Genomic DNA, 24,488 nt, shown 5'->3' with positions numbered 1-24,488 from the left:
TTGGCATCATTAACTTAATGCAAAAGTCACACGATTTAAGAACAGCCCCACGGCAAGCACCGGACACCTCAGAGAGGACACACTACCCCCAGCACTACTGGATCCCCTCCCCTCGTGATCATGGCATCGACAGCTCCTCCTGTGGTAGTTCATGGTCTGGAGGCCACCTGCATGGGGTGAGGGGGGCAGCAAGACCCCAGGGCACCTCCCTTCACCTCCCTCGAAGGCTCAGCTTTGCACTCAGCTTGTCCCCCACCCCAGGTGATGCCCCTGCTTCAAGCTCCGTGGGTCATTTACAGGAGACAAAGACCCTCCCCCCAGAGTGTGAATGGGAGCCTGCAGGATCCCTGCTTCCACCTGTGTTCACGGATAACGTAGAGGAGGGAAATTCTAGGGCACTTCTACGGTTTTAATAACTGGATCCTGCTTATTCCTTTCAGAAGACAGGTATTGAGACAGGCTGGATCCTGGGACCCTTTGCTGCAGTGCTTACACCTGGACAACCATCTCCTCCAGCAACAGATGCAAAGAAACTCTAAGGGACTAAAAATAACTGCACGCATGCGCAGTGGGGGCAAATTAAGAAGAACAAGATACAAAAAGGCCAAAACCCAACTGCCACTTCCGAGGTACGGGAGCAAAAGCAGGGTCCTGTGCATGACCCCCGCACACGGCACCACCAAGGGGGTGGCCAGACCATCTAAGCCACCCCTCCGGCCCGACCCACCCACCTACCCTCACCCTCACCCCGTTTACCAGCCCGCCCCTCCTCCTGGATCCAGCCAAGACACCAGTTACTTGTTCTCGCTCTCTCGTGCTGTAGCAGGAACCTCAATAAAGCCTTGCCTGAACTCCTCACCTGGCCTGATCAATTTCTACTGATGAAGGGCTCCAAGAACCCAGGTTGGTAACAGTTATCAGCTAATACCCTCACGGTAACACACCGTTTGTAAATTAATCAGAATTGAACACTAGTTGCTTTTACAGGTCACATTTTACAGAATTTTCATTAATCTGAATGCCACATGTGTTAACAGGAAATGGAACAGGACCAGAGCGTCAAGAACTCTGTACCTTGTATGGAAGAGTCACTATTATTTTTATAAAGACATGAATCCGCCTCTTTGTCGACCTTATTTCAGTGTACTGTCAAGTTTAACAATGTAATAGCCATTTATCTTACCAGCAAAAGTGAGTTCAGGAATAGAGGGAGTAATTGCAATCTATGACGGACCACCGGCAAATCCAGAGAATAATGAAGGGGCGCTTACTATTAAGGGAGAAGGAGTAGTTTGGAGGGGCTGTAATAACCGAGGAGTCCATTGGAGGAGCTGGGCGTCCAAAATATGGGGGCTTCTCAGTGGCTGCGCTGTCCTGGCCCAGAGAGGTTTTCTTCTTTCTGCTGGGTAGTAAGATGCGCCTTCCGGTTGGAGATGTAGAGGGCGGTCTCTACCTGTTTGGAGTAATTGATGAAGCTTGAGGAGAGGGAGGGGGACGCCGAGAGCTCTCCCTATAGGCCCATTTCCACTCCAACTTTAGCTGAGGTTTCTTCAATTAATTCCAGAGAACTTTCTGCATTTTCCCCACAACTGCAGTGGAAGACAGGACATTCCTGAGACCCTTCCCAGAACAACACGAGTCGAAACAACACGCTCCGCGCCAGGAGACTAAGAACAGACCTGAGGAACTTACTACTCTAAGTGGAAGGAGAGGGGGAAAGGATCCGTTATTTTACCTTTACTGAAAACTGAGGCCAGAGTGAAAGCAGAACCGTCAGGTCCAGGGCGGGTCCCCTGCAGCCACCCCAACCGCCCTCCCCAAGTCCTGTCCTCCCTCCGACCCCACCCAGCAAAGGACTCGGGGAGGGACCCCCGCGTGGGGACGGTACAAGACGCCAAGAACCCACCCCGGGGCGGAGGGCTTATTGGAGTGGAGACTAGCAGGGGGAGCGGGGAGGGAGAGCCGGGACCCTGTCAGCTTCCAGCGGGTTCCTTGCCGGTTCGAACCAGCCCCTCCTGGTCTCCGGCCCCGGCTCGGGCACTCACCATCTCCGCCTCGCTCTGAGCTCTCCCCGGCGTCCTGCAAGCGGCCCCGAGACTTGTGCAGGTGAGAGCGATGGGGAACGTACACCTGGGGCTGCGTGGAGGAGGCGCGCACGAGCTCGGCGTGCGCACGAGCGCAGCAGAGGGCGGACAGCCTCTCCCTACGAGCCGAAATTGCGCCCGCCCCCGGCCCTGAATGGACGGTAATCCTTGCCCCGCCCCCACGCTCAACCCTCCTCGCCCCCTCCTACTGTGATTGCTGGTTGGCCTGACCCCGCCCAGTCGCCACTGATTGGACATTTCAACCAGACCCCGCCCCTACCCCTGAGTGACAGGCCACAGGGACGCGCAAAGCTGATCCGCTCGCCTGGGACTTGGGCTCCCTGCTTGGCAGACCCTGTGGCATCTGCCCACAGCTGGGCGTCTCCCTTGTCTCCTCCTCCTGCACCTGGTAGTCCAGATTCAGTTTCCCCGCGGATCGCTACATATCCGGAGTGAAGATGAGAAAAGGCGGGACACTGCAAGGCCCGAGGTCACTGTGGAAATGTTCCCTTTAAAAACAAAGACTCGCAGTTAACATCACCGCGTGCGAAGCAGGTTCACCTTTGACACGGGAAAGCCCCTCCCTTCGTCCCCTCCCCCGCCTCTGGGGCTTGAGATCAGCAACCCAAGGGCCAGGGACCTTTCCCCCGTGGGAAGTCGGACCCCGAGGCCCCAGCAGGCGTGCAGAACTCGTCTCAGCACATCCACAAGTTGTGAGATGCCACAGTTCTCAGGTGTGCATTTTACACTGCAAGGAAATGTTTTTTAGATCTGTTTTTTAGTGTGTCGCTGGAAAATTCTGAAATACAAAAAGGCTGTGATATCCCTAAAGCAACTGAACTATTTTAACTGACATAAGAAAAAGCAAGAAAAGCTTAAATAAGTTTTCATTGGACCTGAAAACTCTTAATATTCTGATTACATTAGGCCAAAACACTTAATAGCATTTCATATGACTGCTCATTTCAGAAAATACCCTTCATGAATATTGCTGATTGGTAAAACTGTTGTCTTCCCAGGGACCTCGAGGGAAGGTTGTTTGGTTTTCTTAAAGGAGCTGGTGTCCGCCAGTTTGTCAGCCAGGTGTCTGTATTCTTCTTGGCTTGTGGCAGGGTCTTGCTTGCCAAGGTGGTTAATAACCTCTGGGTCTCTGGAATGGGAAATAGTTCTTGCAACGATTCTTGACTGATGTGAGTACGTGTGACTTTTTTTTATTTGTTGATACGAATCGTTGTCATCTCTTGTTGGAGTAGCAGTTCTTGAGGTGGAATACAAAGACTTTTTGGAAGCAAAGTTACTGGGTAAACTTGAGGATGGAAGGTCAGTTATCTGCTGGCCTACTGGCCTGGGAGTTACAAGGAGAGGACAGAGGCCTGAGCTAGAGACGTCTGAGGGGTGGTTATTGTTTTGGTTTGTTAATGGAATGGAGCTAGTTTTTAAACTCTTAAAATTGTCGTGATTTTTTTAATGAAAAGTAGATTTGGGTTGTTATTAATTTCTATAAGGGGTACATTTTGGTTAGGGGAAATAGCACCGAATTGCTAGTGTGCAAGTTTAACTTGAACAATAAAAATTGAGAATATTTCATTTTGTGTTTCGGAGAGTATTCTGTATGAGGGAGCTGTTTGTTTCCCTATGTGAGACATAAGCCAAAGATCAGTTTTGTCCACTGCTGGAGAAAGAATCAACGAAATGGAGCAGTGTTCCCCAAGGCGTGCTGCTTGTCTGATCTTGAGAGTGCCAGAGTAGACAGCAGCTTTCTGATCTAGAGTTCTTCAGATTTGCAAATGGACAGTGGTTTCAAGACTTGACGCTGACGCCAGAGTCTAATATGAGTGATGGTTACACTCATTGGTAGTCGGGATCCCAGCTAAGTGAGGTGGTGTGAATAGTTAGTAGATTCCCTGCAGTCACTGGACGGTAACAACACAGCGCCGTCTCCCAGGTAAAGCGGCAAATTACTCTTTTGAGTTTATTGGAAACGTCTTCTGTTGATGAAGCTTCTGGGGGAAGATGTGCTTTGACAGGCTTTTGAAAGTGGGTCACCTCCCCCTACAATCTCTCCTGGTTTGTTACTTTCTGTAGACAAAGAAAATCAGCTGATTTTTTTAAAAAATTAATTTATTTTTGGCTGCCCACGGGCTTTCTCTAGTTGCAGCGAGCGGGGGCTACTCTTCGTTGCAGTGCGCGGGGCTTCTCATTGCGGTGGCTTCTCTAGTTGCAGAGCACGGGCTCTAGGTGCGCGGGCTTCAGTAGTTGCAGCACGTGGGCTCAGTAGTTGTGGCTCGCGGGCTCTAGAGCGCAGGGTTAATAGTTGTGGCACATGGGCTTAGTTGCTCTGCGGCATGTGGGATCTTCCCAGACCAGGGATCGAATCCGTGTCCTCTGCATTGGCAGGTGGATTCTTAACCACTGCGCCACCAGGGAAGCCCTTCAATTGGTCATTTGAAGCATTTAGTTTGAATGTGGCATTTTGTACCTTTCCTTCGGCAAAACATAGGTCTATTTATAAGCATTTTTATATTTTCTTCCTTAAACATGGCTTGTGTATTTCTGCTATAAAATACAGCAATAACTGGGGAGTGCTGCAAGGTGTGTTCTTAAGCACAGGGTCTGTATCATGCGAGGGTCAATAAAGTTCACAGAAATTAAAAAAAAAAACCCTCCAACTTGAGTTGAAGTAAAAAACTATAAACTTCTATACCGTTGACCATTTTACTTACAATTAGAAAAATTCATTTTCTGTTCTACCTGCTTTTGTTTTAAAAACTCCTATATATCCCGGCTTCCCCCCTTCCTCTTCAGAGCAGTCTCTCAGAGTTATGTGAGATGCTGTCTCCTGGGCCTGAAGTCCTACGAATGTCCGCCGAATAAAATGTAACTCTCAACTTTTAGGTTGTGCATTTTTAGTTGACAATAGCCTGTATCTTCATTTCCTTTAATTATCCCCAAGTGTTCTCTATAGCTGGTTGTCCTAACCAAGATCCAACACAAACCGTTTGTTGCATCTTCTTTTTTTTATTTTTAGAGTATTAAACAGTAAAATTGATTTAATTCTTTCAGTGTGCAGTTCCATTAATTTTAGTATAAGGATAGTGTTTAGTGTCAGCAGAGCTGAATTGTGCGCCCCCCAATTCATTTGTTAAAGCCCTGACCCCCCAATATCTCAGAATGTGACTATATTTGGAGACGGGGATCTTTAAAAAGGTGATTAGGTTAAAATGAGATCCTAATCCTCATTTTATTCTTTTCCCAACCTTTTTTTTTTTTTTCCTGGCCATGCCCCGAGGCATTCGGGATCTTAGTTCCCCGACTGGGTATTGAACTTGGGGCCTGGGCAGTGAAAGTGCTGAGTCCTAACCACTGGACCGCCAGGGAATTCCCCTAATCCTCATTTTACTCCAACACTACTCCAATCTGACTGGTGTCCTCATAAGAAGAGATTAGGTTACACACACACACACACACACACACACACACACACACACACACACACAAGGACAACCACGTGAGGACACGGGGAGAAGGGGAGAATACAGCCAACTACAAGCCAAGGAGAGGCCTTGGAAAGAACCAACAATGCTGACACCTGGATCTTAGAAGTCTGAACTTCTAAGCCTCTAGAATTGGAAGAAAAATAAACTTCTGTTGTTTAAGCCACCCAGTCTGTGGTATTTTGCTATGGCAGCCCAAGCAAATTAATACATCTAGTAATCAAGACAGTGTTGTATTGCCATAAGGACAGCTGAATCAATCAATGGAATGGAATTTAAAAATCCAGTGGTAGACCCTACATATATGCTCAATTAATTTTGCCAAAAGGCAATTCAAGGTAGAAATGGTTCTGGAACACCTGGAAATCCATATAAAAATAAACTCTAATCCCAATTTCACACTATAAACAAAAATTATTTTGAGATGGATTATAGATCTAAATGTAAAAGCTAAAGTACAAAGCTTTTTATTTATTGAAGTATGGTTGATTTACAACTACAGTTGTAAATAGTTTTAGTTTCTGGTGTACAACAAAGTGATTCAGTTATACATATCTATCTATCTATATTCTTTTTCAGATTCTTTTTCCTTATAGGTTATTACAAATTTATTGAGTATAAAATTCCCTGTGCTATAGAGCAGGACCTTGTTGTTTATCTATTTCATATATAGTAGTATCTGTTAATTCCAAACTCCTAATTTATACCACCTTTCCCCTTTGGTAACCATGTTTGTTTTCTATGTCTGTGCAGCTATTTCTGTTTTGTAAATAAGTTCATTTATATCATTTTTAAAGATTCAACATATAAGTGATATCATATGGTATTTGTCTTTCTCTGTCTGGCTTACTTCACTTAGTATGATAATCTCTAGGTCCATCCATGTTGCTGCAAATGGCATTATCTCATTTTTTATGGCTGAGGAGTATTCCACTGTGTAGGTGTATATGTATATGTGTGTGTGTGTGTATATATACACACCACATCATATATATATATATATATATATATATAATCTCACATCTTCTTTATCCATTCATCTGTCAATGGACACTTCGGTTGCTTCCATGTCTCAGCTATTGTAAATAATGCTCCTGTGAACAATACGGTGCATGTATCTTTTCAAATTAGTTTTTTTGTCTTTTCCAGTTATATGCCCAGGAGTGGGATTGCTGGATCATATGGTAACTCTATTTTTCGTTTTTAAAGGAACCTCCAGGGACTTCCCTGGTGGTCCAGCGGTTAAGACTCCGTGCTCCCAATGCAGGGGGCCCGGGTTCCATCCCCTGTCAGGGAACTAGATCCCGAATGCATGCCGCAACTAAGAGTCCTCATGCCACAACTAAAGATCCCCCATGCCGCAACAAAGATCCCTTGTGCCGAAACTAAGACCCAGTGCAGCGAAATAAAAACAAATAAATAAATAAATATTTTAAAAAATAATAAAGGACCCTCCATACTGTTCTCCATAGTGGCTGTACTAATTTACATTCCCACCAACAGTGTAGGAGGGTTCCCTTTTCTCCACACCCTCTCCAGCATTTATTGTTTGTAGATTTTTTGATGATGGCCATTCTGACTGGTGTGGGGTGATACCTCATTGTATTTTTGATTTTCATTTCTCTAATAATTAGTGATGTTGAGCATCTTTTCATGTGCCTGTTGGCCCATCTGTGAAATGCAAACCTTTGAGAAGGAAACATTAGGGTCTATCCTTGAGTTCTTGGAACAAACAATTATTAGATAGAACCCAGAAAGCATGAGCTACAAAAGAAAAAAAAAAAGATAAAATAGATTTCATTAAGCTATAATTTAAAAAATGGAACATAACAAGTCTTGGCTGTTTTGAGATGCAGGGATTATTATTATTCAGCTATGGCGAGGCCAGCAGTCTAGGAGGTGAGTGCCACTGAAAAGATAATGTGTTCTCACAGACCTCCCCCAGGGGAGGGGGCACACAGGGCCAGACGGGGAAGCACCAGGCGTGCTCAGGAGGCAGGGGGATGAAGGGAGAATGTGGGCAAGAAGCTTTACTGCGGTTCCCTGGGGAAGGAGCCGGCAGGCAGGGTGAGCAGGCTCAGGATCGGCTAGTTTGCATGATTCCAGGGCTCTGGGGAGGAGGGGCTGCTGGGGTGACTAGGACGGGGGACAGTGGCCCCGAGAGTGGGAGCCCCCGTAGAGGAGGGGTTGGGATGCAGCTCTGCACTGGCTGGTTTGTGTGTGAAAGGTGAACTCACGGGTGAGTTGTTTACTGTCTAGGGATTGGCCACCCTGGGAGGGGCAGATCCCTCTAGGGTCATTGAGGCCGCGGCTGTCAGAACATCAGGACACAGAAAATAAAAAAAGCCTTGAGTAATGCATTGGTGAGGAGGTGGAGAAATTGGAACCCCTGTACACGTCTGGTGAGAGTGTAAGATGGGGCAGGTGCTGTGGAAATGTTTGGTGGTTCCTCAAAAAGTTAAACAGAGAATTAGCATATGATCCATTAATTCCACTCCTAGGTATTGTGGAAATAAACAAAATCCTCACTTAAAATTTCGGGAGGCCAGAAGGGGGAGCTCTTAAGCCTTTCTAACTCAATAGGAAGAGAAATATCTTTGCATCTCTAGCAGGAAGGTTACTACTTTACTACTCAGCAGGGGGAGGAAGAATTTCTCCTTGCCTGGCAACAGCCCAGCCAATGAGAGACCGTCAGCACTCAGCCAAGGAAAAACCACTGCACTCTGAACCCCCAGTTTCCTCCAATGGACTCTGTTTATAACAGCCCCTCCCAACTCCCCCTTCTCCTTTATAGAAGAATCCTGTTCTCTTCTGTCCTCCAGACTTGCCTGTGGCTCACCATAAATTACAAGTCCGGGATTGCAATTTTGCTGTTCCCAAATAAACCCATTTTGCTGTTTTATTGTTTTAGGTCAACAGAATATATCCAAAGGAATTGAAAACAAGTACTCAAACAGATACTTGTGTATCAGTGTTCACTGCAGTATTATTCACAACTGAAAGGTGGAAACAACTCAAGTGTCCATCAAGAGATGGGTGGATAAACCCAATGTGAGCCATCAACACAGTAGAATATTATTCTGTCTTGAAAAGGAATGAAGCATTGACACGTGGTATGTGGACAGAACTTGAAAACAGATGCTCAACGAGAGAAGCCAGACACAAAAGGACACATAGTGTGTGACTCCATTTACGTGAAACGTCCAGAACAGAGAAATCCTGTTTACTTTTCTTCATGCTTATAAGGCTGTCAAACGATACACCCATATTTAGGATTTTCTTCTTATGATGTTTCTAATTTTTTTCCAAAAGTGGGATCATTTAATACACACTTTTGTGCAACTATATCTTTTTCTTTTACTAAATAATAAATATGATAATCGGCCCAAAGCAAAGCACAGGGTCTAACTCTTTGAAGGTTAAGGACTTTTTGTGGCAGTTCACTGTCAATAAAAAGATCCTCTCAATCCAAATACCGCATCCCCCAAGAGCCCTCCCTCAAGACAAACACCGTCACCAGCATTTTGTATAATCTTACAAAGACTTTTTGTGTGCGCACAAAGAAAAATGCGGTGTATTCCTCTAATAAATACTTGTTAGGCATCTCCTATGTCCCAGACTGTTCTCCGAACTGGACAGTATGGTAGTAAATGACCGCAAAAATCCTTTACCCTTCTTAGATTCCAGTGAGGAGGGACAGGAAATAACCATATTAACAAATAGCACATATAATAAATATAATATATCCCAGTATGGGGGCACACGTCAAGGGCGCAGTACACAGGTAAGGAACAGGGGAGTGTCTGTGAGCACCTGTCCCTCTGCTGCCTCTCCCAGGCCCAGCTCAGCTGTTTGATTCCCATCACACACAGGGAGGCCTCCGCTCTGCCCTGACCCCCACCTCCCCAGAGAGCCAGCCCCAACCTTTTCCAGGTTCTACAAGGAATGCTTCTGGTGCTGAAGGGCTCACCCAGGGTGACTGAACAGGGGTTGGGGCAAGGCTGGGGATGTGTTTACATGATCTAGAAAGTGAAAAGCCAATCCACAGAATAGGAGGAAATAATTGGAAATCATATATCTGATAAGGGAATTGTACCTAGAATGGATTTTTAAACTCTTAAAACTCAAGAATAAAAAGATAAGTTATCCAATAAAAGTGAGCAAAGGAGCTAAAGAGACATTTCTCCAAGAAAGATACACAGGGAGCCAATAAACACATGAAAAGCTGCTCAACGCCATGAGCCACCAGGGAAGTGCAAACCCAAACCACGACGAGGTTATCACTCACACCCACTAGGGCAGCTGGAATCAAAAAGTCAAATAACAACGAGTCTTGGTGACATGTGGAGAAATCAGAATCCTCATTCACTGCTAGTGGGAATGTAAAATGGTGTACTGCTGTGGAAGAAGGTCTGGCAGTTCCTCAAGTGAGTAAACATATAGTTACCACATGACCCAGCAATTCCACTCCTAGGGATCTAGCAAAAGAGTTGAGAACGGCTTCAAACACATACTTGTACACAAATGTTCACAATGGCCAAAAGGTGTTAGCCACCCAAGTGTCCATCAGCAGATGAATGGATAAACACGGGGTCCATCCTTACACGGGAATATTATTCAGCCTTAAAAAGGAAGGAAATTCTGACACAGGCTACAACATGGATGAACCATGAAAACATTATGAAAGAAGCCAATCGTAAAAGACCACATTCTATATGATTCTATTCATATGAAATACCCCAAAGAAGGAAATCTATAGAGAAAGAAGGTAGATTAGTGGTTGCTTAGGGCTGGGGTAGGGGTTGGGGAGAGAGGGGGTGATAGGTAAAAGGTATAGGGTTTCTTTTTGAGTTAGTGAAGATAGTCTAAAAATGTCTGTGATGACGGTTGTCCAACTCTGTGAATACGAAAAGCCACTAAAGTGTACACTTTAAATGGTGAATTGTATGGTATGTGAGTTATAGTTCAATAAAGCTGTTTTTTAAAAAATACACACTAAACTCTTTAAATAAAAACAAGATATGTGGCTACTGGCTATCATATTGGAGAGCACGTGCCTCTGTGAAAGAAAAACAACAGAAAAACCACAGCGTGCAGGACACTGAAAATTTCCAGAATTCACTCTGAGAAGTCAGACACGATAGGAAAAAAAGAACTGTGGACTAAAATTGACAGAAGAATCGAATCTTCTTAGCAAAAGTGAGCTCTGCAAAACCTGGCCAGGGAATCTTGCCATAGAAGGAAACTTCAAAAAGATGCAAAGCTAGCTTCGGTGAGTAAGGTGAACCCAGCTAACACAACTGAGGGCTGACTCAACCCTTCCATGTGACCATGAACTTCAGAGCTATTGGCCAGAATGGGCGAGAAACAGCCCTTCTCAGACCCTGGGAGCCATTCCAACGACAATCTGGCAGTTTCTATTACAATTTAAAATGTACACGTCAATGGTTGTTTGGGCTTACAGAAGATCACACGTTGATACAGGCAGAGATCTGAAAACCCCACGAGCACCTGGAAATTTTGATGGCTTTCAATGGGCCCAACGAAGTGACATGGGGACTGGCATGGGACCTCTTTTCACAGTATACCGTTTGGTACCATACTTTGCCCAATTTTTCACACGCAGAATTTGTTCACTTAGCGACACAAATCACACAAGTGTTCCATGTAAGTCGTGATTTTTAAACATGGGGCTCGATAAAAATTGTGTCACCAAACTGTTAATGATCTTGTGATTGTGCACCGCCTCTCTGGACCACTGTCACAGCTGCATACAGGATTTAAGGGCAAGGATGGGTGGTGTGTGTTAAAGTGAGGTAGGCTGGGACCCTTTACTGCAGTGCTTGCACTTGCCCTTGGACAAACATCTTCTCCTGAAACAGGATACAAACTCACTCTAAGGGACTAAAAATAACTGCAAACATGCCCAGCGGGGACAATTAAGAACATAAGATAGGAAAAGGCCAAAACACAACTGCCATTTCTGAGGTGCCGGAGGAAAAGCAGGGTCCTGTGCACGATCCCCGCACACAGCACCACCGGCAGTGGGGGACAGACCACCCCAGCCACCCCTCCGGCCCGACCCAGGTCTGCCCCCGCCTCACCCCATTTACGGAACCATCCAACCCCCTCGGAGAGCGAGCAAGGGCACCTGTTGCTTGTTTTCACTCCCTCACAGCGAGTCCCAAAGAAGCCTTTCCTGAATTTCTCCTCTGGTCTCTTATCAATTTCTATTGACTACAGACTCCAAGGACCTGAGTGGGTCACAAAAGTGAAACATTGAGAAAATAGACCAAAACACCGTCAACAGGAAAATGGTTAAGTAAGTCATGGTATATACAAGGCAGATGTAAGGAACTAATTACATCATTTTGTATAAACTTGTTCTCCACTAAGGGTAATTTTGCTCCCTGGGGGGACCCCCGGCAGTGTCTGGAGACAGTTTTGAACCTCACGACTGACTGCGGAGGGGCTGCTACTGGCATCTGGTGCAAGGAGACCAGGGATGCTGGTCCACACCCTACAGTGCACAGAAAAGACGCCTAAAAAGGAATGATCTGGTCCTGAACGTCAGCGGTGCTGAATTTCAGAAACCCTGGTGTATAAAAACTAAATCTCAAAAATAACGTTGAAGGAAAAGAAAAAAAGCTGGCGATGAATCCTAACAGTAGGATGCTGTTATGGCAGTTTTTAAAAACACACAAAAATTACCATGTGTTGTTTAAGGGCACACACGTTTTTAAAAAGCCTATATACACATAAACTACAAAACTACATGTCAAATTAGAAATGGCTACCTCTGGGGAGGGAGGGGGAGAAATATCCATACTGTTTTACAAATGTGTGCAGCAAATATGGCTAAGTGTTAAAATCTGTATATTGCTTGTGTACACTTCATTGAATTATTTCATTAAAAAGCAAATATAGGGGCTTCCCTGGAGGCGCAGTGGTTGAGAATCTGCCTGCCAATGCAGAGGATACGGGTTCGAGCCCTGGTCTGGGAAGATCCCACATGCCGCGGAGCAACTGGGCCCGTGAGCCACAACTACTGAGCCTGCGCGTCTGGAGCCTGTGCTCCACAACAAGAGAGGCCACGATAATAACAGGCCCGCGCACCGCGATGAAGAATGGCCCCCACTTGCCGCAACTAGAGAAAGCCCTCATACAGAAACGAAGACCCAACACAGCCATAAAAATAAATAAATAAATAAACCCAAAGTTTAAAAAAAAAAAAAAAAAAGCAAATATAGAAATGGTGTTTTGTTAAGATTAAGGAATTACTTTGGATCTGGAAGACAATCATTTCTCTGTGAAAATTTACCAATAGAATAATAACGATATCATGGTATCTAATGACTGTCTACTCCACATCATGCATCACTCACTCTAAACAGGGTTTCTTCATATCTGCACTATTAAATAACTTTAGTTGTAAGTGCGGCCCCATTCAGTGCAGGGTGTTGAGAAGCATCCCTGGCTTCCACCCACTGGATGCCAGTAGCACCCCACCTCCACCCCCCAGGTGGTACAAAAATGTCTCTGGATATTGTCAAGAGTCCCCGGGGGCGGGGGGGGGGGAAACTGCCCCAGGGTTGAAAAATCACTGCTCTAGACAGATGATTTACATCACACTCATCACTTGCTAAATGCAGGTACTGTTACGTACCTGCATTCAATTTAGAGATGTGGAAACTGAGGCTCTGAGAGGCTTAGCAACCTGCCTACTATCACCGGAGAGCTGACTGAGGCTCTCACGACTGGCGCCCAGCTAAGCAGAACGTCTCACGGGATACGAGAGAGTAAAAATCAGCTGAGAAAGTACTGGCCCTGTCATTCATCATGCTGGGAGGGCGGATGAAGCCAGCAAAATTAGCAGGAAACGTATCCTCCAAGAACACGCTACAGCTGTAAAGTGTCAAAACAGCTCCCTTTTGAGCCATTGCCGTCTACCTCGCTGAATACTCTGTCCATTAAAAGCACACCTTCTCACCGAAGTCCTATCAGAAGGAAGACAACGTCCGTCTCCTGCCTGTCAGACATAATTCCCTTGGATACCAAGAATCCGTCTCCATCTCCACCCAGGTGCAGGGCTCAGATAAGGGGTTTCCGGACATACAATCCACAGGCACCTTATCTTTGCGGTTCCCAAGGAAACAGGGCCTGGGTCCACGTCGCCGTCCAGACCCAACGCTGACCCCTCTGCACGGAGCTCAGTTTTGCTCTGAACCAATGGAAACCAGGCTGCACTTACATCTCACCTACACCCATCCTTCCCCAAAATCCTACAGTGAGTGCGATCCGGGTCCTAAGGCCCAGGGGGTCAGAAGGTCCCGCGCCAACCAAAACCCCCGGGGCTCAGTCCCATCCCACCGGCCTCCACCCGGGCGGGACCCGGGAATTCGCGCTTTTAATGACCCCGCCCCCTACTCTTGGAACTGTGCCCCGCCCTCTGACCCATTCCCACCGCCGCCCGCCACTCCTCCAGCCTCGGCCGACGAGCAGACGCGGGGCCAGGACCTCCGGTGGACACAGGAAAAACCTACCTCCCGAGAAATAGGCTGGCGCGGAAGGGAAACCGCAGTCCCCGGCGACCACTCCCCGACCGCCGCTTCCGCTTCCGGCTCCAGGACTGTCGGGAGCGGAAAAGGAGGCAAGCCCTCGGCTTGGGACTGGTGGAGCCCCGAGGAGGGGCGGGCCAACAACATCCTCCAATAGCCGAGCAGAGAAAGGCGATTCCCCTCCCCCGCGGGACGCGATTGGGCCCAAGGTCCAGCCTCTCCCCTCTAGGTCATTCCAGAAACCGAAATTCCTGGGCGCGGTTAAGAAGGGATCCGCCTACATGGGCGTGGTTATCGGCTAAGGAGCCCAGGGACGCTACTGGGGGCGTGGCCTCCCGCTAATCCCTGAGCGCCCAGTTTACTCTGATAAGCAATGGCCGCTCACATAAGCAATAAATGCTTATCTCTCCAAACATGTTCCTCATGCTAACACACCCATATAAAAAGACATTCCCATTGTTGGAATGTTTCTCCCCTGAAAGTCTCTTATTTCTTGGGGAAATGGGGTCATATTTTATTCATTTCTCTACGTGTTGCTTTTGTTACTAATATATGCCTTGTGATATCCTATGGTGGCCACTGGATGGCGACCTAGCTCATGTTTTCACTTTTGTACCTATGTATGTATTTGTATTGAGTGTACCCGGGAAAAATGCATGGGGATTCCTCAAAAAAAATGCTCATTAAGCATCTCTGTATTCCAGACTCTATTGTCTGCACGGGGGAAGACAGCAGTAAACGAACACAAAAATCCTTGCCCTCATCCTTCTTAGATTCCAGTGGGGAGGGACAAAAATTAACCATATAAAGAGCATATATAATAAATATAATGTATCCCAATGTGGACAGGGGAGGGGCTGTGAGTACCTGCTGCTTCTGCTGCCTCCCCAGGGCCCTGCACAGCTGTTTGGTTCCAATCACACACAGAGAAGCCTCTGCCCTGCCCTAACCGCCCCCTCTCCCCTTTTAGGGACCCATCCCCAGCCTTTTTCCAGGTTCTAGGCAGGATGCTTCTAGTACAGGGAGGGCTGCCAGGGTGACTGAGGTGAGGCTGGGGCAGGCCTGGGGGCTCTGCGAGCAGTTCCTGGCTGTGAACTGTCATCTCAGGCACTTGGAGAAGCTCAGATGTGCAGTGGATGGTGTCCAGGATGGGCTGCAGCTGGCTTATTTGCATTAAATTAACAGGCTCAATTTTGGGAGAATTGAAAATTCTTATAGGTCTTCTTTTTAAGGGCATGTCTGTCGATTCAGAAACGATAACTTCATCATAATATAGTATACACAAGTCAGTTCAGAGTGAATCATGGAACTGAATGTAAGAGATAAAACTCTAAAACATCTGGAAGAAACACAGGAGAAAAATCTTGGGACTTCCCTGGTGGCGCAGTGGTTGGGACTCTGCGCTCCCAGTGCAGGGGGCCCGGGTTCCATTCCTGGTCAGGGAACTAGATCCCACATGCATGCCACAACTAAGGAGCCCATGTGCCGCAACTAAGACCCAGCACAACCAAATAAATAAATAAATATTTAAAAACAATCTTTGTGACCTTGGGTTAGGCAAAGATTTCTTAGCTAGGATACAAAATGTGGCAAATACACACAAAGGAAAGATCAAGTTGGTCATTAAATTTTTAAACATTTGCTCATTGAAAGGCACTGTGAAGAAAGCAAGCAGGCAAGCCACAAGAAGATATTTGTGAAACAGACACTGACAAAGTAATTGTATCCACAATATACAAAGAAAGCGTTCAGTGGAGAAAAATAGTGACCACAAGAGGGCGCCCTTTCACTAGCAAAACCTCCTAGTTGGCTGTTTCGGAGCAGCCACTGAAGTATTGCAGGATAAAGGGAATGTTACCGAACCAAACTGGGTCTGCTCACGTGCGGCCAGTAAAGCCAGTTTACTGACCCGGGTTGTGGTGAAGGAAAGGGGAATGTTTATTGCAGGCGCCAAGCCAGGAGTCCAGGCAGCTAGTGCTCAAAAGCCCCAGACTCACTCCCCAGTAGTTTTCAGGGAAAAGGTTTTAAAGATGGGGTGAGAGAGGGGGTTGTGTGTGCGTGATCAGCTGGTGGACGTTCTTCTGATTGGTTGGTGGTGAGGTAATCAGGCATCAACATCATAAACCTTCTGGTTCCAATTGGTCTGGGGGTCTACCTGCTTGTGGGCATCGTGCAGTTAACTCCATCCACCTAGTGGGGGTTTCAGTATCTGCAAAACAACTCAAAGGACATGACTCAGAATATTATCTATAGCCCTTGAGGAGGAACGGAAGGTCCTTGACTTTAATGGCTAAATCATTGTTATTTCGTCTTGCTTGGCTGTTTTACTTTGTTTCTGCATTTTCTCCCTTCTCTGATTGAATTTATTCTTAGGAACTCAAGGAAGGCCTAGGAAGCTGAAGGTTTTTTTACAGACAAGAGGAAGGTGGAGGACATGGGGGGGCGGTTTGTCCTGCAAAGTCCCCATAGGGTCCTGCTTGGTTACAGGGGCACAGAATGCAATTTACATCCAGAGTTAAGGGGGGAAATATGAATAATTTACATATACGTATGTATATATACACAGAGAGAACATCAAAAAGCAAAAGGGACCAGCTATGAATGTTGGGAAAACTGGGTGAAGGGAATATTCAGGAGTTCTTTGTACTGATCTTGCAACTTTTCTGTAAGCTTGAAATTATATCAAAATAAAAAGTTCCCCCCGCAAATAGTTTCCTAGTTTGTACTAGAAAGCATATAGATAGCCAACCAGTGATCAAAGAAATCAGTGATCGATTTTAATTGTCTGTGACCATTTGGTTTCATTTGTTTTCCTGTATCTCTGGTTTTATTGCTGTGTTTTCCACGAATATAACTGGTAAGATCATCCCTCTAAGGAATTTTATAATAGCTTATTTATGGTTGAAAACAATGGGTCCCAAATGAAGCTGCTTCTTTGTGTCACACTTTTTCTTTTTTTCATCCTGAATTTTAATCTCACATTTATTTCTGAAAAGCAGATTGGACAGTGACAGGGGAAATTCATTCATTTACCTCGACACGATCATTGCTTGGAAGCCGCAGCCCATGTATTCTTTTATTTTTTTTTTCATGGCCTCTCATATTATTGGCATCCCCATCATGAAACCATTTTCTTACGTTTCTGTTAGTATGTCTCTTTTTTTTTTTTCTTACCACGCTGCGCGGCTTCTGGGAATCTTAGTTCCCCGACCAGAGATCGAACCCGCGCCCTCAGCAGTGACTGGGCAGAGTCCTAACCACTGGACCGCCAGGGAATTCCCAGTATGTCTCTTTTTTAATTGAAAATTTTTATTGAGAGAACTGTAGATTCACATGCAGTTGTAAGAAATAATTCAGAGAGATCTCTTCTACATTTTTCCAAGTTTTCCCCAGTAGTAACATTTTGCAAAACTATAGTACAATGTCACAACCAGGATCTTAACATTGATACAATCTATTTTATTCAGGGGTGTGTGTGTGTGTGTGTGTGTGTGTGTGTGTGTGTGTATTAAGTTCTATACAATTATAACACCTGGGTGGGTTCATTTATCCACAGTCAAGATACAGAGTATGTTCATCACCACAAGGGTCTCCTGTGTTGCCCTTATAATCGCACCCACCTCCCTCCTAGTTTTCCTGCCACCCTAACCCACCAGGAAGGTTTTTTTTTTTTTAATTTAAAAAGTTACTCATTCTCCTAGGAATCCCCTAACTAGAAGCACCAGGCTTGAGCTCAGAAATCTGCATGTTGACAAAGATGATCCCAGGGCTGGGACAGTAATCCTGGAGCATCTAGTTATGCCTGAAAGCCAGGCAGTGCTCACAAAATGATGGGGGCTTGTCACTACGGCCCAGAAGCCAGTTGGAAGGGGCTCCTACTGGCCAAATCTGGGACAATGGGACCATTAAAACAATTAAGGAGACGAAAGCCAAGGGCCCCACGGGCAAGGCTGGGGGAGTTCTCCAGGGCTCAAACGATCATTTTGCAACTGTCCCAGCAAAGATTGTTTCAGGCAAGAATCAGCCTGAGCAAAGGACCTGAGGTAGTGTTCAAGGACTAGCAGGGAGGCCTGTGTGGCTGGAATAAAGGGACTGAAGTCAGAGGGGTGCTAAAGATGCCGTGGGGCCTTCAAAACCCACCTGAGGACTTCGGCTTTGACTCTGGGAGACTGAGAGCCCTGGGGGGTGTTTGAGCAGGGGAAGGACAGGATCTGACTCAATGATAGGGATGTTCTCTATCAACAGGGTCCCATATGGCACCCGCCAGCCACATGTGGCTACTGAGCTCCAGTAAGGAGCTGAATTTTAACTGATTGAAGGTTAAAGAGCCACATTTGACTAGTGGTTACCTCACAGGACCCGGCAGCTCTAAGGGAAGGAGAGAGACAAATAAGTAAATAGAGAAACAAGATTCACAAAATGTAAGTGCTTAAAAGAAAATAGAAGGTGAACGGGTGAAAGTGAGCCAAGATTTTGAGCTAAGGTAGTCAGGAAGGGCTTCTCAGAGGAAGTGACGTTCACAGTGAGACATGGAAGATAAGGAGTTCCTGCCACCCTAGAGAGAACAGGGAAGGCTGTTTCAGGAAGAGGGCACAGCATGTGCAAAGGTCCTGGGGCAGGACCGGGCCTGGTGTGTTGGAGGAATAGTGAGGAGGCCCGTGTGTCTGGAGCAGAGTGAGCGAGGGGGAGAGAGGGAGGAGGGGAGGGCAGGGAGGGGACCGGGGCAGGTTGTGCCCCTCTTTGACCTCCACTTCATACCTAGAATGAAAACCAGGGGTCTCCCTAATTACCTCCCACTCTTGAGTATGGTAGGTAGTATCCCATTTGATGAGAGCAGGGACCAGAGAGGTAGCATGATTTGCCCAGGGTCACACAGCTGGGGAGAAGCACACACAGCATTCAGTCTGCACTCCTGCCCACCTCCATCGACCACCTCCCAGTGTGATCGCTGTTGTTCCTTTGCAGTTCCAGGAGATCCGGCAGGGGCTCCAGGAACATCACAAGCAGGTGAATGAGTGACCAGGAGCTTGGAGCAGGGCTGCCCCTCCTTGCAAGGCAGGGGAAAGGGGGAGGGGGGGGTGAGGGCAGGGAGGGGACAGGGCAGGTCATGCAGGGTCTAGCGGGCCACAGGGGAGGACTTGGGCTTCCCCCCCCAAGGGAGGTGGGAGCCCTGGAGGGCTGGGGGCAGAGGGGGTGGGACCTGAAGTGGAATCCCCAGGGTATCAGGGGGGCCCCACACCTCAGGAGTGCATCTCCAGTCCTGAGCCTCTTCCCTCCTGTCCCCGCAGGCCTGGAGGAGGCCAGGGCCCTGTCAGCACGTTGCAGGTTAGCTGCCTGTGCTAGGAAGGGGCTGTTAGGTGCCAGGCACGGCCTGATGTGATCTCCGTGTGTCTGAGGTTCTCAAGGGCCTGACTCACACTGGGGGTGGGGAGGGACAGCTCCCAGCACGGGGAGCCTTGCCCAGGCTGAGCATGGCTTCCACCCCGCCTGTCCTCCCGCCACCTGGCCCCTTTCTCCTGGGTGCTGGCAGGACTTTCTGCCTGTGCCGGGTGTGACTCCTTCCCCAGCCGCATTCCCAGACTAAGCCCCAGAACAGCACAAGTCAAAACAACAGCGTCCCCACCAGGAGGCAAAGAACAGAAATGAAACACTTGTTTTCACTAAGTGGAAGGAAATTGGGAAAAGATCCATTATTCTACCTTTGCTGAAACCTGTGATCAGAGTGAACGCAGAACCGTCAGGTCCAGGGCGGGTCCCCTGCAGCCACACGAACCGCACCCCACCCCCACCCTGCAACCAGTGGTCGTCCCATCCTCCCTCCGACCACTACCCAGCAAAGGACTGGGGCGGGACCCCCACGTAAGGTCCGGACAGGACGCCGGTACCTGACCCTGCGGCGCAGGGTGGAGACTTGGATTGTGAGCCCTGGGGTAGGACCGGGTCCATGGCTGCTTCCAGCCCTCCTGCCTCTCAGGGGCATTCTCCTTGCGGCCCGCGGCCCGGGCAGGTGAGAACGATGGGGACGGTACACCCGGGACCACATGTGGCAGGTGAGCACAGCAGCTGGGCGAGAGCGAGGTCCACGCAGGGTGCCAGCGGGCCTGCCCCCAGCTCTGATTGGAGGGTGCTCTGGGCTCGCCCTTTCATGGAGGGCTCTGATTGGACAATTTCCCAAGACCCGCCCCCTGCCTCTTCAGTGACAGGTCAACAGGACACCTGTGGCTGACCAGCCCACCCCCCCCACCTGGGCTCTGAGCTGAACCTGGTCCCGAATGGGCATGCCCTCCTGGAGCCAAATGTGTATCTTTTTTTTTTTTTTAACAATGTGTGTGTCTTGATTCAGTTTCCCCAGGGAACCAGGACTGGACAGGATGGTATGGGGGTCTGGTGACATCCTGGGCCAGTGGTCTGCCCAATTTAAGGTCGCCCTGGGTCTATGCCCTTTGTTTAAGAACAAAGACAGTGACGTCACCACGTTCAAGGCAGGGCCAGGCTCTGTCAGACGTGTGACCTTTGACATGGGGTGACCTCGCCCTTCATCCCCGCCCTCACATCTGGGGCTTGAGGTCAGCAACCCAAGGCTCCACCATGGGAAGCCGGACCATGAGGCCCTAGCCTCCCTGCAGGACTGGTTCAGTCCCACTTGCTGATCTTGGAGAACATCTCAGAGAGGCAGGAGGCATCTGGGATTCCCTTTCAGGACACCGATGCTGGCTGGCAACAGTCATTTTGGGGAGTTTGTTTTACCACAAGGACATCATTGCTGAAAAGCACCATTTTGGGGTCCTCCATCTAGCCTATAAGCTCTGGGGGCTTACTAGCCCACCAGCAGGCCGGCATCTGTCCTGAGTCCCCCATGGGATGAGCAACCAGTCACTCCAGGACCCGGCCCCAGACCACCAGTGGGTCAGCAAAGCCTGAGAGCCAAACAGGCCAGGGAACAGTCCCACCTATGAGTGAATCCACAGTGGTCAGATTCACCACAACAGAAGGACCCATAAGCCCACCTAGGGAGCACCCCCAGAGCATATAACTCAGATGTCCAGAAGGGAGTTTGTGTCTGGGCACCATAGGTTGTCTCGTACATTAAGGTCACATCTACAAGATTGGGAAATGAAACTGACCTACCTAATACATAGATATAGACACAGAAAATTAGACAAAATGAGGAGAAGAAGGAATATGTTCCAAATGAAGGAACAAGACAAAACCCCAGAAGAAGAACTAAGTGAAGTGGAGATAAGCAATCAAATGAATAAAGAATTCAAGGTAATGACCATAAGATGTTCAGGAATCCAACAGGGGGAGGGGCAAGATGGCGGAAGAGTAAGACGCGGAGATCACCTTCCTTCCCACAGATACAGTAGAAACACATCTACACGTGGAACTGCTCCTACAGAACACCTACTGAACGCTGGCAGAAGACGTCAGACCTCCCAAAAGAAACTAACACACCATTGTAAAGCAATTATACTTCAATAAAGATGTTAAAAAAAAAAAAAAGATGTTCAACAAACTTGGGAGAAGAATGATGAACACAGCAAGGATGTTTATGAAGAGTTAGAAAATATAAAGAAGAACCAATCAGAGCTGAAGAATACAATAAATGAAATTTAAAATACAGTAGTAGGGAGCTTCTGTGGTGGCGCAGTGGTTAAGAATCCGTCTGCCAATGCAGGAGACATGGGTTCGAGCCCTGGTCCAGGAGGATCCCACATGCCGCGGAGCAACTAAGCCTGTGTGCCACAACTACTGAGCCTGCACTCTACAGCCCGTGCTCTGCAACAAGAGAAGCCACCACAATGAGAAGCCCGCGCACCGCAATGAAGAGTAGCCCCCGCTCGCCTCAGCTAGAGAAAGCCCGCGTGCAGCAATGAAGAAGCAAGGCAGCCAAAAATAAATAAAATTAAACGAATTTATATAAAAAATACACTAGTAGGAAATAACAAATGCTGGAGAGGGTGTGGAGAAAAGGGAACCCTCCTACACTGTTGGTGGGAATGTAAATTGGTGCAGCCACTATGGAGAACAGTATGGAGGTTCCTCAGAAAACTAAAAACAGAATTACCATATGATCCAGCAATCCCACTCCTGGGCATATACCTGGACAAAACTGTAATTCAAAATGATACATGCACCTCTATGTTCATAGCAGCACTATTCACAATAGCCAAGACATGGAAACCACCTAAATGTCCATTGACAGATGAATGGATAAAGATGTGGTACACATATACAATGGAATACTACTCAGCCACAAAAAAGAATGAAATAATGGCATTTGCAGCAACATGGATGCAAGTACAGATTATCATACTGAGTGAAGTAAGTCAGACAAAGACAAATACCATATGATATTACTTATATGTGGAATCTAAAATATGACACAAATGAACCTGTCTATGAAACAGACTCACAGCCAAACATAAAATAAATAAATAAATAAAAACTTATGAAAGGGAAAAGCACATAGCCAAGAATACTCCACCCAGCAAACTATTATTCAGATTTGAAGGAGAGATAGCGTTTTTGAGACATGCAAAAGCTAAAAGAGTTCAGCACCACTAAACCAGCTTTACCAGAAATATTAAAGGGACTTCTCTAAGTGGAAAAGAAACTATCACAACTAGAAATGTGAAAATTAGGAAAGGAAATATTTCTTTGGTAAAGGCAACATACAGTAAAGGTAGTAGATCAACCACTTATAAAGCTAGTAGGAAGTTTAAAAGACAAAAGTAGTAAAATCATCTACATCCTCAATAAGTAGTTTAAGAATACACACAAAATAAAAGATGCAAAATATGATGTCAAAACATTACATGTGGGAATTCCCTGGTGGTTCAGTGGTTAGGACATGGCGCTTCCACTGCAGGGAGCACGGGTTTGATTCCTGGTTGGGGAACTAAGATCCCACGTGCCATGTGGCACAGCAAAAAAAAAAAAAAAAAAGAGAGAAAGAGAAAGAAAAAAAAAACCATTAAATGTTGAGGGGAGGGTAGTGGTGGTAAAGATCCAGGGTTCCTAGAAAGCATCTGAACTTAAGATATGAACTTAAAATAATCACATATATATAGAGTGTTACACAAAATCTCATGGTAGCATAAATCATAATCTATAACAGATATACACATAGAAATGAGAAAGGAATCCAAACATAACACTGAAGATAGTCATCAAATCACAAGGGAAGAAAGAAAAAGAAGGAACAAAAAAGAACTACAAAACAACCAGAAAACAATAAACAAAGTGACAATAAATACACACCAATCAATACTTACTTTCAATGTAAATGCCCCAATCAAAAGAAGGCCTGAATGGATCAAAAAAACCAAGACCCATATATATGCTGCCTACAGGTGACTCAATTCAGATCTAAAAACACACACAGACTGAAAGTGAGGGGATAAAAAAAGGTATTCCATGCAAATGGAAATGAAAAGAAAGCTGGGGTAGGAATACTTATATCAAACAAAATGACTTTAACAAAGACTCTAACAGGAGACAAAGTAGGACATAACATAATGATCAAGGGATCAAACAAAAAAGAAGCAATACTAGTTGTAAATATTGGAGCACCCAATATAGGAGCACCTAAATACATAAAATAAATATTAGCAAACAAAAAGATAGGAAATGACAGTAACCCAATAATAGTAGGGAACTTTAACACCCCACTTGCATCAATGGGCAGATCATCCAGACAGAAAATCAATAAGGAAACACTGCCCTTAAATGACACATTAGATCACATGGACTCTCTCTCTCTCTCTCTATATATATATATATGTATATATATATGTGTGTGTATATATATATATATATACACATATATATATACATATATATATATATATATATGTGTGTGTGTGTGTATATATATACAAACATTTCACCCCCAAACGCAGAATACACATTCTTTTCAAGTGCACATGGAACATTCTCCAGGATAGACCACATGCTAGGTAACAAAATAAGCCTCAATAAATTTAAGAAGATTGAAATCATATTAAGTATCGTTCCTGACCTCAACAGTAGGAGACTAGAAATCAACTACAAGGAAAAAAAAAAGGCAAAACCCAAAACTATGTGATGGCTAAATAATATGCTACTAAATAACCAATGAGTGACTGAAGAAAGCAAAGAGCAAATAAAAAAATAACTGGAGACATATGAAAATGGAAACACAACATTCCAAAATCTATGGGATGTAACAAAAGCAGTTCTAACAGGGAAGTTCACAGTGATACAAGCCTACCTCAGGAAACAAAACAAATCTCAAGTAAACAATCTAACCTTACACCTAAAGGAACTAGAAAAAGGAGAACAAACAAAACCCAAAGTTAGCAAAACGA

The 24,488-nt window shown here is 46.2% G+C and overlaps 1 protein-coding gene across 2 annotated transcripts in view; it reads right to left on the bottom strand.

Annotated features, from left to right (window-relative positions):
• Positions 1–24,488, bottom strand: part of LOC309624080 (uncharacterized protein) — a 74,706-nt gene that overhangs the window by 27,801 nt on the left and 22,417 nt on the right. The window contains exon 1 of one of the 2 annotated variants that reach the window (XR_014241759.1): positions 1,184–1,276. The exons of the other annotated variant lie outside the window; for it this stretch is intronic. The gene's annotated coding sequence lies outside the window, so the exon portion shown is untranslated. Of the gene's footprint in view, positions 1–1,183; positions 1,277–24,488 lie in introns of those variants that run through there. 2 annotated transcript variants of the gene reach the window in all.

The sequence above is a fragment of the Balaenoptera borealis genome (assembly GCF_965194805.1).
Source record: "Balaenoptera borealis genome assembly, chromosome: 2".
Taxonomy (NCBI): domain Eukaryota; kingdom Metazoa; phylum Chordata; class Mammalia; order Artiodactyla; family Balaenopteridae; genus Balaenoptera; species Balaenoptera borealis.
Note: the sequence above shows the minus strand (reverse complement) of the source record. Positions and strands in the feature narration are given on the sequence as shown.